The sequence below is a fragment of the Artibeus jamaicensis genome, unplaced genomic scaffold (genome assembly GCF_021234435.1).
Source record: "Artibeus jamaicensis isolate MK-2021 breed Jamaican fruit bat unplaced genomic scaffold, CSHL_Jam_final scaffold_474, whole genome shotgun sequence".
Lineage (NCBI taxonomy): Eukaryota > Metazoa > Chordata > Mammalia > Chiroptera > Phyllostomidae > Artibeus > Artibeus jamaicensis.
The window spans coordinates 11310502-11327884 of record NW_026522046.1 but is presented as its reverse complement, the minus strand read 5'-3'; the positions used below and the strand labels follow the sequence as shown (position 1 = coordinate 11327884).

General features: G+C 36.5%; 1 pseudogene; it reads right to left on the bottom strand.

Annotated features, from left to right (window-relative positions):
* Positions 1–1067: 1067 nt before the first annotated feature.
* On the bottom strand, positions 1068–2216 carry LOC128626258 (tigger transposable element-derived protein 1-like; annotated as a pseudogene).
* Positions 2217–17383: the final 15167 nt, after the last annotated feature.

Genomic DNA, 17383 nt, shown 5'->3' with positions numbered 1-17383 from the left:
GTCCCCCTTCCCCTCTCTATCAAGAAGGACATATGTTAATCACTGAAGACAACTGTAGAACCATTATCAGCCCTAAAACAACACCAGAGTAATTTACATAGCAGACCTGGCTAAAACTACTGTGTACCTACCATTAATTTCCCAATATATTTGTCTTCCCACAATTCGATCTCCCTAGAGATTCAACATCCTTTCCCTGGTCTTCCCACTTCTCTAAAAATATGTTCTAATGTTAAGACGCTGTATGAGCCCGAGCTCTAGCCCCCTTTGAGTTACTCCTTGCCAAGTGCTCCCCTGTGTGTGCACAATGTGCCTGTTCATAAACTTCTGTGTTTTTTCTCTTATGAATCTGTCTTCTGTTTGCTTATTATAAGGTCACAGATAGAGATCTGAAGATGGTGAAAGAAAAATGGTTTTTTTTCTCTCCTACCAAAGGATCGAAAGGGCACTACATTTGGATTTAGAAACCCTGGATCCAGTTCCCGAGTCAGCCACGTAGACATGTGATCCTTGTGCATCACTCAGCCTTTACAAGCCTCAGTTTATTTATTTGTAAAATGGGAGCAATAATAACTATTGACCTACCTAACAGAACTATTATGAAAAGGGAGATCATACAAAAAAGAATATTCTATAAACTTTTAAGTCATAAGGTTAAGTGTTTTTGCGTTCTCTCTGGAAGTTCCTTGAGAGCAGGGGTTGTGGCTTATTCAGTGTAAAGTAGGTTTTTTGTTATAAGTAACCCTATCCTTGGATATTCTAGTGACTTCTTGTTACTCATACTCTTTCTGGTACCACCTACCTTTTTTGTTGACTTTTCCCGTCTCTCCAAAACCACCTTTGAGAAATGCAGGTGAGCCTGGGAGACGTGGAAGGCTTGGTTTCAGGCCATCACAGTAAGGTGAATATCTCAGGAAAGCAAGTCTCATGGATCGTTTGGCTTTCTGACAAACATAAAACTTACATTTATACTACATGGTCGTCTATTAAACTAGTGCAATAGCGCATCAGTGTTGTGTCTAAAAATATACATACCTTAATTTAAAAATGCTTTATTAATAAAAATGTTAACCATTATCTGAGACTTCGGAGAGTCATCATCTTTTTGCTGGTAGAGGCCTCGCCTCGATGTTGATGACTGCTGACTGATTAGGGTGGTTGGTGCTGAAGCCTGCGGTGGCTGTGGTGATTTCTTAAAATAAGACAACAACGAGGTTTGCCTCATCAATTTACTCTTTCTTTCATGAGTGATTCCTCTGTAGCAGGTGAGGCTATTTGATAGCATTTTACCACAGGAGAACTTCTTTCAAAATTGAGGTCAGTCCTCTCAAAGCCTGTCACTGCTTTGTCAACTAAGTTTTTATAATATTCTAAATGCTTTGTTGTCATTTCAACGATCTTCACAGCATCTTCACCAGGAGTAGATTCCAGCTCGAGAAGCCACTTTTTGTTTTGCTCCTCCTTGAGAAGTAGCTCCTCATCCTTAAAAGTTTCATCATGAGTTTCAGTCACATCTTCGAGCTTCACTTCTAATTCTAGATCTTTTGCTATATCCACACCTTCTGTTATGACTTTCTCCACCGCAGTCTCGAATCCCTCAAAGTCTTCCATGAGGGTTAGAATCAACTTCTTCCAAACTCCTGTAAATGTTGACATTTTGACCTCTTCCCATGAACTGTGAACATTCTTAATCGCATCTAGAATGGGGAATCCTTTTCAGAAGATTTTCAGTTTAATGTGCCCAGGTCCATCAGAACAATTACTATCTATGGCAGCTATAGCCTTACAAAATGTGTCTCTTAAATAATAAGACTTGAAAGTTGAAATTACTTCTGACTTTGTGGGCTGTAGAATGACTATTGTGTTAGCAGGCATGAAAGCAACATTTATCTCATTGTACATCTTCATCAGAGTTCTAGGATGACCAGGTACATTGTCAATAAGCAGTAATATTTTGAAAGGAATATTTTTCCTAAACAGTGGGTCTCAACAGTGAGCTTAAAATATTTAGTATACCATGTTGTAAACAAATGTGCTGTTATCCAGGCTTTGCCATTACATTTATAGAGCACAGACAGAATAGATTTAGCATAGTGCTTAAGGGCCCTAGAATTTTTAGGATGATAAATGGGCATTGGCTTCAACTTAAAGCCATTAGCTACATTAGCCTCTAACAAGCGAGTCAACCTATTCTTTGAAGCTTTGAAGCCAGGCATTGTGAGAGTCCTAAATGGCATCTTGGAGACAAAAGGCTGTTTTGTCTACAGTGGTTTGTTGGGTACATGCCTACACAGGCATATTCTGTACCCTCTGCCTTAAATCTCTATTTTGCCCACCTTCCACCTCCACTCTGCCAATTTACAGTCTTAAAATTAATGTAGAATAGTAGTCTGGGCACTTCTAAATATGATGTCCAGAAAGTACAGGAAAGACTGGTAAATTTAGAATCATCTGGGGCCTTCTAAAAATGTGGTCTCCCACCCAGAAACATTAGCATTTTCCAGGAGCTCCTTTGAAGTCATAGCTCACCCGAGATCTACTAATCAGGAGCTTGTTTGAAGGCACACCTTATCTAAGACCTATTAATCTGCATTTTAACAAGATGTCTAGGATTTTCATATACTTTAAAGTCTGATTAGCACTGACCTAGGAAACCTCTGAAAAACTGGCCTTATTTCCAGATACTAATTGAGCATGTATAAGTGAGTGTGTGTTTAGAGGGAAGCCATGCGTTGGTGTATTGTTACCATAAACAAAGATGACCACAGCCTTAATGGTTTACAACACTGATGTATTAATTATTTCATAGGTTTGTAGGTCAGGAGACCAGTGAGCTCAGCTGGTTTCTCTGCTTCAAGTTCACAAGGCACACATGAAGCTGTAGGCAGGGCTGTGTTCCTTTCTGGAGAGCCTGGGAAGGATGACTGGGCTTATTCAGGTTGTTGGCAGAATTCATTTCTATACACCTGTCGCACTCAGGTTCCTTTTTTCTTTTTTTGGCTGGCTGTGACTGGACATCAAACTCAATTTTCAGATGCCTCCTGCATTCGTTGGCTTATAGCCTCTTTGTCTTCAAAACTAATAATGGTAGGTTGTGTCTTTCTTATGCTTTAGATTGTTCTGATCTCCACTTCTGCTTCATTTCTCCTGGCTACTTTTCTGTGATATATTTCTCGCTCTTCTGCCTTTCTTATCTGATTCTCAGGGCCCAGGTAATTACATTGGCACACCTGAATAATCCAGGATAATTTCCTTATTTAAACTCAATTAATTAGTAACTAAATTTAATTTCATCTACCAAATTATTTCACAGCCATGGGAATATTGGAGGAGTGGTGGAAATCTTTGAAATTGTACATATCTTCAAGGTTGAGAATCACTAGTAAGGTCCTTGTATTAGATCTAGAAAGAAAGCAATAGGTGTTCTCCCACCTTTTGGGGGAAATATGAGAGCACTGTTCTAGGAAATAAAAATATGTATGTATATATAAGGCTACTACTTTTTTCTTTTCTTTTCTTTTTTTAAGATTTTATTTATTTATCTTTAGAGGGGAAGGGAAGGAGAGAAAGAGAGAAACATCAATGTATGGTTGACTTTTGTGCATCCCCTGCTGAGAATTGGCCTGCAGGGAACTGGTCTGCAACCCAGGCATGTGCCCTGACTGGGAATTGAACCGCAATTTCTGGTTCACAGGCCTGTGCTCAGTCCACTGAGCTACACCAGCCAAGGCCAGGCTACTACTTTTTTCTTAATTACCATTAGCCTTATTTTTGGAAGGAATGTCTGTAGTGCTTGTTGGTGGGTGTTTGCATTTGAACACCATCACAGACTACCTGGGTGTGGGTATGTGCCTGGTGGGAGAGACAGTTAATAGGCTAGTCTGGTACTAAATGAGGCCAGAAATCTTCACCCTTTGTTGAGACTGAGATTTTATTACTTTAATTTTGATTTTTAATTTTTAATCAGGAAAATCAGGACTTGAAAAGATTGAAGGCTTTTTCAAAGGCACAAATATATTATAAAAGGAGGCACTACACCTGTTTAAAAACTCAGCCTTTAACATTTACCTTCAGAGGAAATGAGCTGTATTTTGCACAATCGACTTTTATGTTTTTGAGTCACTATTACATTATCTCTATCTTGAGGGGGAAATATGTGATCCAGTCTAAAATATGTGGTTTTTTTTTTACAGAGCTGGTTAAATTTCTGTAAGGATATGGGGTGTTTGAGTGTGGTGAAGCCCTACATGCACTTTGTAGAGTAGTTTTTAGAAAAAGAGGAAAAGGTTAGGTTTGAATCTAATGTAAAAGTTCAGGGTATTAAGACTTGAGATTTCATGACCCAGGGTCAGGACTGAGCTATTCTAAACCTTCAAATCCTAGAGACAGAATTTTAAGAGGACTGGGTGTATTTTTACTTTTTAACACCCCTGATAGAAAAATGAAGTCGTCTTTCATGGTCTCCTTCTCTACCCACGAGCCATCTTTAAATAATGGATATATTTGTTTTTGCTGAACTATGAATTGGTATACTTAATTAACTCTAATTCTTAATTATCAGTGGTTACGGGGAAAGAGGGAAATTAAGACACTTAGAATCCTTTGATAATCATTTTAGCCACAGGGAAAATAATCAAACTATTCCCTACATTCCTGTTTCTTTAAGCCAGGCCTATTTACATGCACAGCTAGCTTATGACTCACAAATGCTAGCTCCTGACTTTAGAATAACTCAGACATTTCTGATTCTCTTACTTCTGATTTCTTTTCTTCTGACTCCTGTCTCTATGACCTTGAGCTCTGACTTCATCATTTACTCTTAGATTTCAACTTCTGATCTCCCAATGTTAAATGATCCTTCTGGCCCTCTCTTTTATCACACTGGATCTTGGCACTACTGCACACTTTTTTACTTATTTATTTCTAAAGCTTTAGTGTCTCTTATTTTCTTGGTGAGGATTTCAAACTCCACTTCTGATTACAACAGATCATCACAGAGTGGTAGCCTGGCTTGGCCAGTTTTAGCTACTCTTTGAAAGGTAAAAGTGAGGATATATTCAGTCACTACTGACCAGTCACTAGAATTAATAAAACGAATCTGAGTTTTATCTATTCTTATATAATGCCTTTATTATTTCACTTATAACAGTCAAAATGTAGTGCATGAGAATATGTGATTTAGAAAACAACAGTACAGATAATAATAGCCACATTAAGTAATTGACTATACTCCACTTCACATGTATAGAGAGATATATATATATCCTGGGCTAACATTAGTGCTGAAATTAAAATAAAAGTTTTAGAACTAGACAGAATTTTATGATTCAGTGACATAGGCTAACATTTGTTCCATGAGAGTTCACTGAGGTCTTTCAACTGCTAAGGTGCTACCACGGGCAGTTGGGGCAGGTGAAAGATGAATAAAGGAGAAGTGAGCTAGCAAGGGCAGAGAACCCTCACCCTATTTTGATAGCCATGTCTCAACCATTACCTGTTTTCCCTATATAAGTTCCAAAGAAAGATTTTTGTTTGAACAAATGCTACTGTGAATTTAAAACATTGACAACTATGGATCTGGGTTAGTCTTTCATAATTCCACTTGAAGAAATAGAGGCCCAAAGAAGTTAAGTGGGTAAGATCATGAGAAAGCCTCAGTCTCTAAGCTCCCAGGCCAGTGCTCCTCCCACTCACCCACCAATTGCATTTTATCAAGTGCTTTCCGCAAGCAATTGAACAATGGCAGTTATAACCCCCATGCTTCTCTGAGTAATCTAATACATGGTAAATGTGGATTTCATATTAAAAATTATTAAACCAATTTTCTAATTTCATGTTAGTATATAAGCCTGGAGTATTTCTGTTGATTCTCAGAAATTAATGAGCATTTCATTGTTTTTTACTTTAGAAAAGTTTGGATGCAAGGTGAAGAGAATATTAAGATGAATGCAATGTGTTCCCAGACCTTAAGATCAGTTTTTAATGGATAGAGTCTATTTTGGGAAAATTAAATCTGAGAAGCTTGAAATTTTAGACACTCAAGATTGAAAGTTTAATATGATTTGCTTCAAACAATTTATTCAATTTAAACAACAAACATTCTTGCGTGAATAGATGAATAATGTTGACATGCAATATTTTCATTTAATTGTCTAGGAATTGATGACAACTTTTATAGTTGTCTACAATGAAATTATAAATATATTAGGAGGTAAATGCCAGGATTTTATATATTTGCATTATTAAGAACTGTCATAGTTTTTCAACTTTTTCTCTATGTTCTTAAAATATTTAAGAAAATAAGATTTAATTATCTCTAATTGCATTTCATGTTTCCAAATACATGAGAGCCTACTCTTGAGTCAGTCGCTATCAATAGTTAATTTATGTAGATAATTCCTAAGTGCAATGGACTCACTTAGTAGACATTTTATATATATTTATATATTATCATAAGTATTTATATTATATTAATTCCTTTACTAATTTAACAAAGAATTGACTCAGATTTTACTATTTCCCAGGTAATCTGCTAGGAAGTAAGTTCTCCACCCAAACCCCTTTAAGGAACTTGAACCCTAGTAATAGGTTCTTCTACCTTATGTTTTCTTCTCCAGATAAAAAATAATGAACTGTGCTTGGAAAAAAAGATGGTGTCAACAAATTATATATGTATAAATATATAATGAAAGAAAACAGTGTTATTATAAAGCAAATATATCAATTCCAGAATAAAATATACCTTCAGTTTGCCTTTTGAATTTAAAGAGAACATATTCCCTTTTGCTGTACAAACATATGGTGAGGGGTAAACCCTATAGAGCTATAAAAATCCATTAAAAATCATTGTTATATAAAATGAAATTATATGTTAGATAGATTTGCCAGCCACCAAGCTGAAGTTAGGAGTAGCAGAATCTCTATAACACAATAAAATCAACATATTTCCCTTCTTAGTGAAAGTGGCAAAGGGAGCATTATCAACTCATTTGCAAACGTATACATCATAATTTCTGTTTTGATATTGGCTCTGTCTCACCTCCCTAATGTAGTATCATCTAGTTTGCCTCAAGGTAATCATGCACAGGAGACCACTTTGGGGGGAGTTATCGAGCCTCCAGTGGGGGAATCCAACCCATCAGAAGAAAGGATGTGATGCATTGAATTGTTGCATAACAAGATTCATTTCTCAGTGACCTTCCACCATGCAATCTGATTTTTTAAAAAATCAGCACAATGCGCAACTCTTTCAGTGAGTGTCAAAGAAAAAAAATTAGGTGTTATCAAGGAGGTTTTCCACATATTGTCACCAGCCAGAGATTTAGGTCATGACAGTTGAAATAATTTTGAGCCTTGGTGCCCTGTGCTGCTATTAAACACTAGTTAGTGTGTAGATGTGTCCTCAGCTGGCAGATGAAAAGGTCTAAAGTTCAGATTGTTTCAAGAAGTCATAATGAAGCCACAAGAGCCATGTTCTTTATGAGAGAAATGTCGGCTCTTGGAAAATCTCTAAACTGTAAAGGACACTTCATTACCTAGAAGAACTGACTTAATATACTCGGCAAATGACTTCGTAACATTCAATTTTGAGAATCATTTCCATTCTTTTATTCACAGTACACAGGGAAATTAGCTAAAATATTTATCTTTGCTTCTCTCTAAGTTTTATAGTAGTACTCAAAAACTAATTAGACTCTGGCAATTAAATCCTGCATATATGCTTCTTTTTTTTTTCTCAAGGAGTTTTACTTGTTATGCAACTCCCTCTGTCATAGAGAGTGGCCTATTTAACTTAAAGGGTATTAGTTTAGTTTTTTTTCTCAAGCTCATTCACATTTTTCATGTGTATCTGACAAGTGCTTAGAGAAAGAAAACATGGAGAGAGCCAATTATATAAACCAGTAAGCAGCTAATAAAATATGACCCACAAAGTAGGAAGGAAGATTTCTCATCACCTTGGGTCATAGGCAGGTTAGGAGAACTCTCACTGATGTCTCCCAAGCCTTCTATCCTCCTGAAAAGGCAAGGACTGTTATGGAGCAAGTTCAAGTGTAATATGAATTTGTAAAGTCAGGGCAGATATGTTTACCCACCCCCCTGCAAAAAAAAAGTTTTAAAGTATATATGTCCACATGACTTGTTCCCTTTATAATTCTCCCCTTTAGAATTACTTGTTCTGGTTGTTGGCTTCCTCTTTTATATTGTACTTGGGTCTTGGGCTACTTCCCAAAGCAGGGGACCTTTCTGGAAGCCAGACTCAGTAGTGCATAAGTTAGTCCAACTCTGCTCTTAACCCAAAGAAAAAATGCTTTCTTTCCTTTGATGCTCTTTTTCCCACTGGGGATTCTCTATGACCATCTGAGTGGCAAGATCATAAGGGTTGAGATTAGAATGTGAGTCTGTCATATGTTTTCTGAGGAGACTTTTTGTTTGTTTTATCTGGGTTTTAGACTGACAGCTGAATATTTTCATTGTAGCTTGCTAGTGATTTGGTTCCTATCACCAGAGCTGGTGGATTCCACAGCAGTATTTGTGGCCACAGACACAGAAGTGTAATATTTTGCAGCAGTGGCCATTCTACTTGTAGGAAATACTTGCTACATATTGGAGACCTGGAATACCAAACATCTCCATTTCTTCAGAAAAAATAGAAGAAATAAAACTAATCCCCCCACTTCAAAATAAGTGGAAATAATGAGAAACATATTATCATGAACAACACCAGCTTTATTACTCTTTAAGTCAGTCTATATCAGTGAGATAAGTCTATTAGGTTATAAACACAGACACAAACGTGGGAACTACAGCTCAGATTTTAATGAAATGTGTTAGGAAAGACCGAGAAGATGCTGACCCTGTCATGTGTTTGCTGACAACCTCGTGGTAGACGTGGCTGAATAAAAGAACAGAAACAGGTTGAGAAATCAGAGCCAGAAACACTGTCACGCTTAGATACTGGGAATTTTTATTCATCCATTTAATCATTAATCAAATATTTCAGTGCTTTCTATTTCAAGGCACTGCAGTAATCCTGAGATGGTATAAAAATAAATCAGACATGATTCAAGCAGTTACTCGTCTATAAAGGGAATGAAATATTTACACAAATAACCAGACTACCATCTGGGAACTGCAGATCAAGGGCTATGAAAATAAGAAGGAATTTGAACTAGGCTCTGCAAGCTGGATCAACGAGATAAAGGGCATGAACTCGTCTCTGTCAGTGGGGTAGTAAATCAGTGCAGCCACTATGGACAACAGGATGGAGATTCCTCAAAACATTAAAAATAGAACTACCATATGACAGCAATGCCAATTCTGGGTATTCAAAAATAAAGCGTAAAAAACACTAATTTGAAAAGATATATGAACCCTACATTCATTTCATCATTATTTACAATAGCCAGCATGTGGAAGCAACCTTGCATCAATAGATGAATGAATAAAGATGTGGTAAAATAGAATATGACTCAGCCACACAAAAAAATGAAATCTTGTCACTCGTGACACCATGGGACCAGCATGGTATTAGGTTCAGTGAAATAAGTAAGACAGAGAAAGACAAATACCACATGATTTCACTTATATGTGGAATCTGAAAACAAAACAAGACAAAACAGAAACTGACCCATAGATGCAGAAAATGAGCTAATGGTTGCTAAACTGAAGGTAGGCGGGGCCCTGGCAACTGAGGCTCAGTTGATTGAAGCATCATCCCATAACCAAAAGGTGGTCGGTTCGAGTCAGAGCACATACCTAGGTTACAGGTTGATTCCCGGTCCAGGAAAGATCCCTGGTCCAGGTGTATATACGAGGCAATCAACTGATGCTTCTCTTTCACACCAGTGTTTCTCTCTCTCCCTTCCTTCCTTTGTCTCTAAAAGTAGTGATAAAATGTCCTCGGGTGAGGATAAAAAGGAAAAATAAAGGTGGGCGGGAGATGAATGAAAAAAATACTAAATACAGACATACACACAAATTCAGGGTCTGGCACAAGTAACACCCCTTTTTTATTACAAATTTTTTATTACAAAGCCATAAGCATGTAATTCTGTAACATAACTATATCACACTCTAGCATGCCACATGACATTTTAGGTGAAATATTCAAATTGCTGTAAATCTTATGTAAGACATTCATGTACTCTATCAACCACACTCAATGGTGTTACTTCTGCCAGATCCTGTAAATAAAACCATTGCATAAATTGATTAAATCTGCAGGGAGGATAAACATAGCAGGCTAAGGAATAAAAATGGGCAGGGAGAGCTTAGCTTTAACACATACTGGCAGTCCCACATAGAGAAGTTTTTGCCAGACCAACACATAAATATAAGCTAACACATAGCAGTGGTAATTATGATGTTAATAATAGCATTAGGTGAAGATTATAGGTAACACTTTAAAAAAAGAAAGATGGCATTTAGTTAAAGAGGACACATTTGTACATGAACAGCATTAGAGAATGCAGTGGTTTTTGAAATTTAGGCGCCGGCTTCCGTGTGCTTCCGTGTGCTTCCGTGTGATAGGAAGGTTCCTGCTCTCTGGGTACATGCTCTATATTATCTTTTCTCTGGAGTGTGATGGAGCTTGCAAATATGATGGCTGTCATTCTATGATTAGGTACATTCCACAGAAAAATATGAAGTTTTTGCAGATTTAATTAACATCCCTAATTAATTGACTTTGAATTAATCAAAAGGGAGTTTATGCTAGGTGGGGCTAACCTAATCAGTTGAGATCTTTAAAAGTAGGTCTTAGAGTTAGAAGCTCAGAGTAGCACAAAAGTTCTCCTGTTGACTTTGAAGAAGCAAGCCATCATGAGCTCCGCATTTGCCTGAAAAATAATTCTACCCACAGCCAAGTGAGCTTGGAGGGGGACTCTGAGCCTTGGCTGAGCTGCACCGCTGCTCAAAATCTCAGCTGCACACTGTGGGGGGCCCAGCTAAGCCCTAACCAGACATCTGATCCATGGAGACTGTAAGGTAATAACTGGATGTAGGCTACTAAATTTGTATTCAGTTGTTACATAGCAACAAAAAACCAATACACTCGAATATAGATTATATTATGGCCTTCAGAGTGAAGTACCTGTGCTCTGGGGTAGAAAATAGCATTCCCGGGCCTCACAGAGGCAGACGGTGGTCTGTGGAATCGTCTCCCAGATCCCCAACACCTCTGTGTCTTTCCCCAAACTGACCTACCTGAAAATGGCCTGGTTTTCCTCTCTCACCTCTTCTTTTATAATCACCTTCTATTTTGACAAAGAAAAGTCAGCTCTCACCTGTCCTGAATCTTACTCTGGTGTACTGGCTTGTGAACAGAAAATAAATAAAATGTTTTAAATACTGAGGTCCAAAAACCACTTCTAATAAAGTTATTCATTGTCAGTCTATAGTATGTCTTTTCCCATTTTATACATATTTGTATAGGCAAATATGAATTCAGAAATATTATAGAATTGAACAACAGAGTTGATGATGGCACATTTTATTTAACAAGCTAGCTTCTTCCCTCCCCTAAATGCTGTCAAAATATTGCATTTCTCCTGAAGACCAGTCCTGGTGACATGAAATACTGAATGTTGTGGCATCTTTTTTTTATCCAGGCAACAAACTCATGACACAGCGTAATGAACACCTCTCTACCTGAAAATAAGAATAATTTGTGACACGCATGGTGGTAAATACCAATTGCGGTGCCTTCTTTGCACTTCTACCAACCTCAGTCTTGAGAGCTTGGCAAGTGTTTGCATGTCCCTGTGTCTCTGTCTGTATCTCAGTGGCTTATTTTGTGTGATTTCAAGGAAACAGAGAACAAACTGAAACTTTGCTTCAAACAGATTATTACATATTTGAGAAAAAAGGAATACACATGGGAGGCAAGTTAGTATTTTGTATTTCATTGAAAAGTTATTCAGACTCACAGAAGACTCACAGAAGAGTATTGCCATCTTTGTTTGCCAAAAAATTATCTGATTATTGGATACTTTAATGTTTAATGTTTAGTCCCTTGTGGTCACAGGAAAAAAGCTATCTATCTAGATAGGGACATATAGTGAGATCATCAATAAAAAACATCCAAGCATAAAACTGCATTAGGATAAAATTCTGAGGGAGAAAAATGGAAATGTCAGTTCAAGGAAAAAAGTAAATGATGTAAAAATTCTGACCATTAAAGAAAATCAAGTCCAAGTGCATTTTAAATAGATTATAGTGATCATGAAATTACTTTTACTTAGATTTCATTTGACACATATAAAGCAATGTAATAATTATATAATAAACATTATTGTGATGTTATTAAAGACATAAATATTTAGTATTACATTTTATAACTATTTAAACTTATAATAAAATTTTTTCAATACCTGCTTAAAAATGTATGAGGGGATACATGGTTTTACAATATCTGTTTATAATATTTCAAGACCAGAGTTGAGAGACACAATTTTGGAAAGGTAATTTAGTGCTTAATCGAGTCCACTGGAATAGAGCACATCCATTTTATTAGGTGAGCTATAGGGAGCCAATGACAGTTTGGGATACACAATACTCTCTAATTCTGGGTGCCCCACCAAAGGCTCTGTGACAAGAGCTTGTTTCAGGAATGTCTGTAAGTCAAACACTTCAGTCTAAGTGGTTTTTGAAGAAAGATTTCACCATGGAGTTTTCTTGGGGTAATAAGTTTCTTCATCATTTTCCATTGATGGTATGTTTGATTACCTCTATGGGTGGGCCCAATCCTTCTGAGCAAAACTGAAGGTGATATTAAGGGCTATTACCATTCCAGGCCAACTGATCCAGGAGCCAGAGGAGAAAGTGAGCACCCATGTACTGCAGACCCGAATGCCTGGACATCGAGCAGATAAGTAGAATAGGCTGGACACATTAGATAAACAACTGCATACTTCTTTTCCTATACTGACTTGACTGTAGTCAATGGAAAAAGCAAGAGGTCTGCAGTACCCAGAACTGAATGCTTACATTAGCCCTTTATCCAGACATCAAATTCTTATCCTTTGTGTTGTCACTAAGCACTCCTACACTTTTCCTTGGGCCTTTTATCAAGAAGGAAGCCAAGTATTTTACTGCCTCTTATTACTTGTTTATTCCATTTGCATGTGGCTTTTTCTTATTACAATACTACAAATATGCAGTCATCATAATGGATGATGATACCCATTGCTGTTACCTTGGGAGATAACATGAGCATTCACCTAAGGTGACTATCAGCTTCATTAGTTAAAATCTGTGTGGTTAACTGGCTCCACTTTTGTGACTGGAAACCTGGGCTATAACCTTCCTTTCCTATTCTGACTTTCTCTGCTATAGATCTTACTAATTTTACATGTAATTTCGAGTTTACTCTTTTACTAAGTCTGGGTTTTCTAAATCCCTCCCTCCTTTGTCCAATAATGAATTTATATTCTCTAAAAAATGATGCCTTCTCAGCACTTCCAACTCTACAAAATGAGGATGACTATAGTAGCAATAACTGTATATACTAGGTTGTGATCTACTCACCCTATTACTCTAAGGAGAACAATACTGACGGATGGGAAAGGAGATTTGGAAAAACTTATCAGTGAAAACAAGGGGAAGAACTTGGGTTTCTCCATGAAAAAAATGGGATAGGTGAGCACAGTTTCCTTTGGGTGAGTTGAAGGGATATATTGCTACTTCCTGGGACCTGGACCCAAAGCATGCATCCAAAGATTGCGAAAATAAACTGAGATCCTCTAAGGAAAGAAAATGCTATTTTAATATGCTATAGTATCCTCCTCCCCAAATTCTATTTATGCTTTTGTGTTACAAAACATGACTGATATTTCTGAAATTTGGGCAAAATTGCTTCTGCTTACGTAAGTCAGGGCTATTTTCTATGCTGGAAGCTTTAATCAGCCGACAGACTGATTGTTCTCTGGCAGGCCCTCTTTGTTTCCTAATTTACCATGAGTTTAATCAATTTTGATATGTGTCTATAAAAAGACTTTATTAAAGGTTTATAACTTCATCACAGTCACCTTAATAAAATAGAATTCAGTTGGCATAATTGGTGTGTTTCATAAAAATTATGTATTCTTCCAGAAATTTTCAATGTCCTTTGTTGTTCATCTTTCTCGTTAAGGATGCATTGATTATCTTGTGGGGAGCTCTCTGCCTAGATGCTCAGAAAACAAAATGAAAGGTTCCAGTTCGTGTCATCATGATTGATGAGTCATCATTTATTACTGTTAATACTGTTCTCTGACACTGGGGTCCCAAAAGGTTGCCTCACAGCATGTAACTGCATTACATGTGTGTAGGTGCTTGATAAGAGATATACTTTTTTTTTTTACACAGAAGCAGTTAAAAGTGACATTTATATAAGGAAAATGCAACTTTTAGCAGTATGTTCCTTACACAGCCCCAACTTACAAAGCCTTTATTTTTCCTCCCAGTACTGAATAATGGATTGTATAATATATGTTGATGCCTCTGTTGTGAAGATAGATTTGAATTATTCTCAGTTACTAGCTCAGTGCAGTCTTACAGCATAATCTTCATTAGAAAAGCCTGATAGATCTTTGTCACACCAAATTCCTGTTTCCTCTCATAAAATAAATTTGTGTTCTTGCTTCATATTTAATTTTGTGCATATGGTAGACCAAAGTTCTGCATTGCAGTTGCCTAGTCATAAGAGCTGATTGACTAAATATATGCCTCTTCAAAATTCACCCCCTATTACCTACTTCCTGTTTGTATAAAAAGTATACATACTTATGTTGTTGTAAGATAAATATAAAAAGGCTTATTTTCTACTCACCTGACATAAATTTGCTGCAGATGTATTTAAGTAGAGGTTATAATAAATGATGTTTTATTTTCTAAATTCTAAAGTTTAACTTATTATCTGAAAAAGAAACTTTTGAGTAGGAAACCATGGAATGGATTTACTTACAGACTTTATTAGAGAAAATAGGCCAGGACATTTTTAAAAAATGTTGAATAATAAATTAAGACTTAAAAATTGATGAATAATAATTAATTAATTGATCATTACTTAACTAAGAAAAGCTTTCCTCAACCTGCATGAGAAATTTTATGAATGGATACAATGTCAAATTGCAATATAACATTTTAAAGGCAGCAATATACTACAATGAAATCTTATTATAATGCATGAACATTGAAAATTATATCCATAATTCTTGAATGCACCAATTGAAGCTGGGTTCATCCAATGCAAAGAAAATCTCAACATCCAAGACAGCGTAACAGCCCAGACAACAGTTTTGGCCCACCTCTTACCTTTTTTCACTGGGTCCTGGGGTTTTCAGGATGGGTTGGTTGATCAGAATGGAAGAGGGAATGAGATTTAAGAGTAATCGCTGCTTGTCATAGGTAATGGATGATTACTTCACCTTTTCTCTACCAAAAAAAAAAAAGACCATGTTTCTCTTCATTAAAGAAGACTCTTTCTAATAAGATATAAACTAACATTTCCCCACTAAGGTCAGAACTATATTTTATGCATATATGTTAACTATGTATATAGTCCCCCAGCGTGGTACTGTATAAAGGCACATAGACTACATAAAATAAAGTTGGAAGGGGGTATGACTTTTATTTTACCTACTTCTGTACTATTGGAAAATTCAGCAAGGAACAAATACTATCTTTATAACGAGTAAAAATAGAGATTGTAAAATTTTGAAAAAAAGTAATTGCCGCTTAACAGAAAAGTGGAAGGTTTTTAAGCACAGGCAGGCTGAGTTTGCCTTCCTCTGTGCTGCAATGAATAAGATACCATTTTGTATTTTCCCTAGAGGTAGAAAATGGTTTAGGGACAGAGAGCAAACATTCTTTTTGCAGTAGTTTTCACTCTAAACAGATGCAGAAATTATTTACTACAGAGATCACTCATGGGTAATGTTTCTTTTTAATCATCACCAGAAGATAAGTTTATTAATTTGAGGGGGGGGGTTGTGAGAGAGAAACATGTCTTAGTTGCCTTCCAAATGTACCCTTGACCAGGGATCAAACCTGCTACCTGGGTATGTGTCCTGACTGGGAATCAAACCTGCAAACGTTTAGAGTATGGTATGATGCTCCAACCAACTTAGCCACCCAGTCAGGGTTAATGTTTTACCTTATATAACAATGGAATTGATCTTTGTTATCTTTAAAAAAACAATTAAGTAGTACATATCCAAGATGAACTCTTTGTTTTATAGTGATTAGTAGCACCGTACAGATAAGAATATTTGATTTTATAAACCTGTGTGCTATTTCATATCTTTTTATTAGGCAGAAAAATATCACTAAGGGAAAAATGTTCTAAAATATAAAATAGCTCTATCATTCTTCCTCTGTGGATTGGCACCTAGTAGTTATCATTGTCAACTAAAGACATAACAATGTGATTTTCATTTTTCTCCTCAGCAATTATTGAAATGTATGGCATTTGTAGATGGATTAGCTTGTGGAAAGATTAACATAGATATTCTTAAATAACTAGCTTTGTTATGTATGGATTATTTCAATATCTTAATCTTTTATGTCATGGATCCTGTTATGTGAATTAATATCAACAAATTTTCCTCTGTGGCTGATTGATTTTTAAAGACTTATGATCTGGGTAAAGATTCTAATTTTTTGAAATAATAGATAATTAAATATGCCTAGACATTTTTATATTTAATGAAAATATAAAAGCTTTATTATTTGAAAGCACAACTTCCTTTTAAGGAAGATAGGTCCTTAAGTAAAATCTAAAGGTCATTACTGACTTTGAGCTGCCAATAAGAGCTCCTTCATGTGAAAACTTGGAGTTTTAGATATTCAAGGGTGTTCCTGGGATTGACTTAAAAAAATGAGGCCAAAGAAAGATGAAAATCACAGGAAGGAATTGGAGTTGGGAGCAGTCTTAAGGGGATGGGGTGGACAATGGAGAGGAAAATGAGGGCTGAAGCAGAGGGTAGCCAGGATTATCAAAAAGCCTGCCTGCCCCATGGGGTCATGTATCCAGTGAAGAATTTTCAGTAATCACTTGAACAAAATGGCTCCTGGAACAAGGAAGTCTAACATTCAATTTTTAGTTCTTGGCTTTGTGTACATAAATCGCACTTTGACCTTCTAACATTTAATAAGGACTGGTATTTATATAAAAGTTTTCTATGAGCAATATTTATCTGTTGTCTTCCTTTTAAAGTAATGGACCATGATCAACTATCATGTTTTTGTGGATACAGTGAAGGAAAGGTATAATATGCAAAAGACAGCCAGGCTCTTAAAATAACTCTGTAGAAGCCAGGGCTAAGGTTAGAGATGGATGAAAAAAAACAGGCTCCTTAGAGACTTGCCGATCTTCGGTGGAACACTGGTCTTCTCTCACACC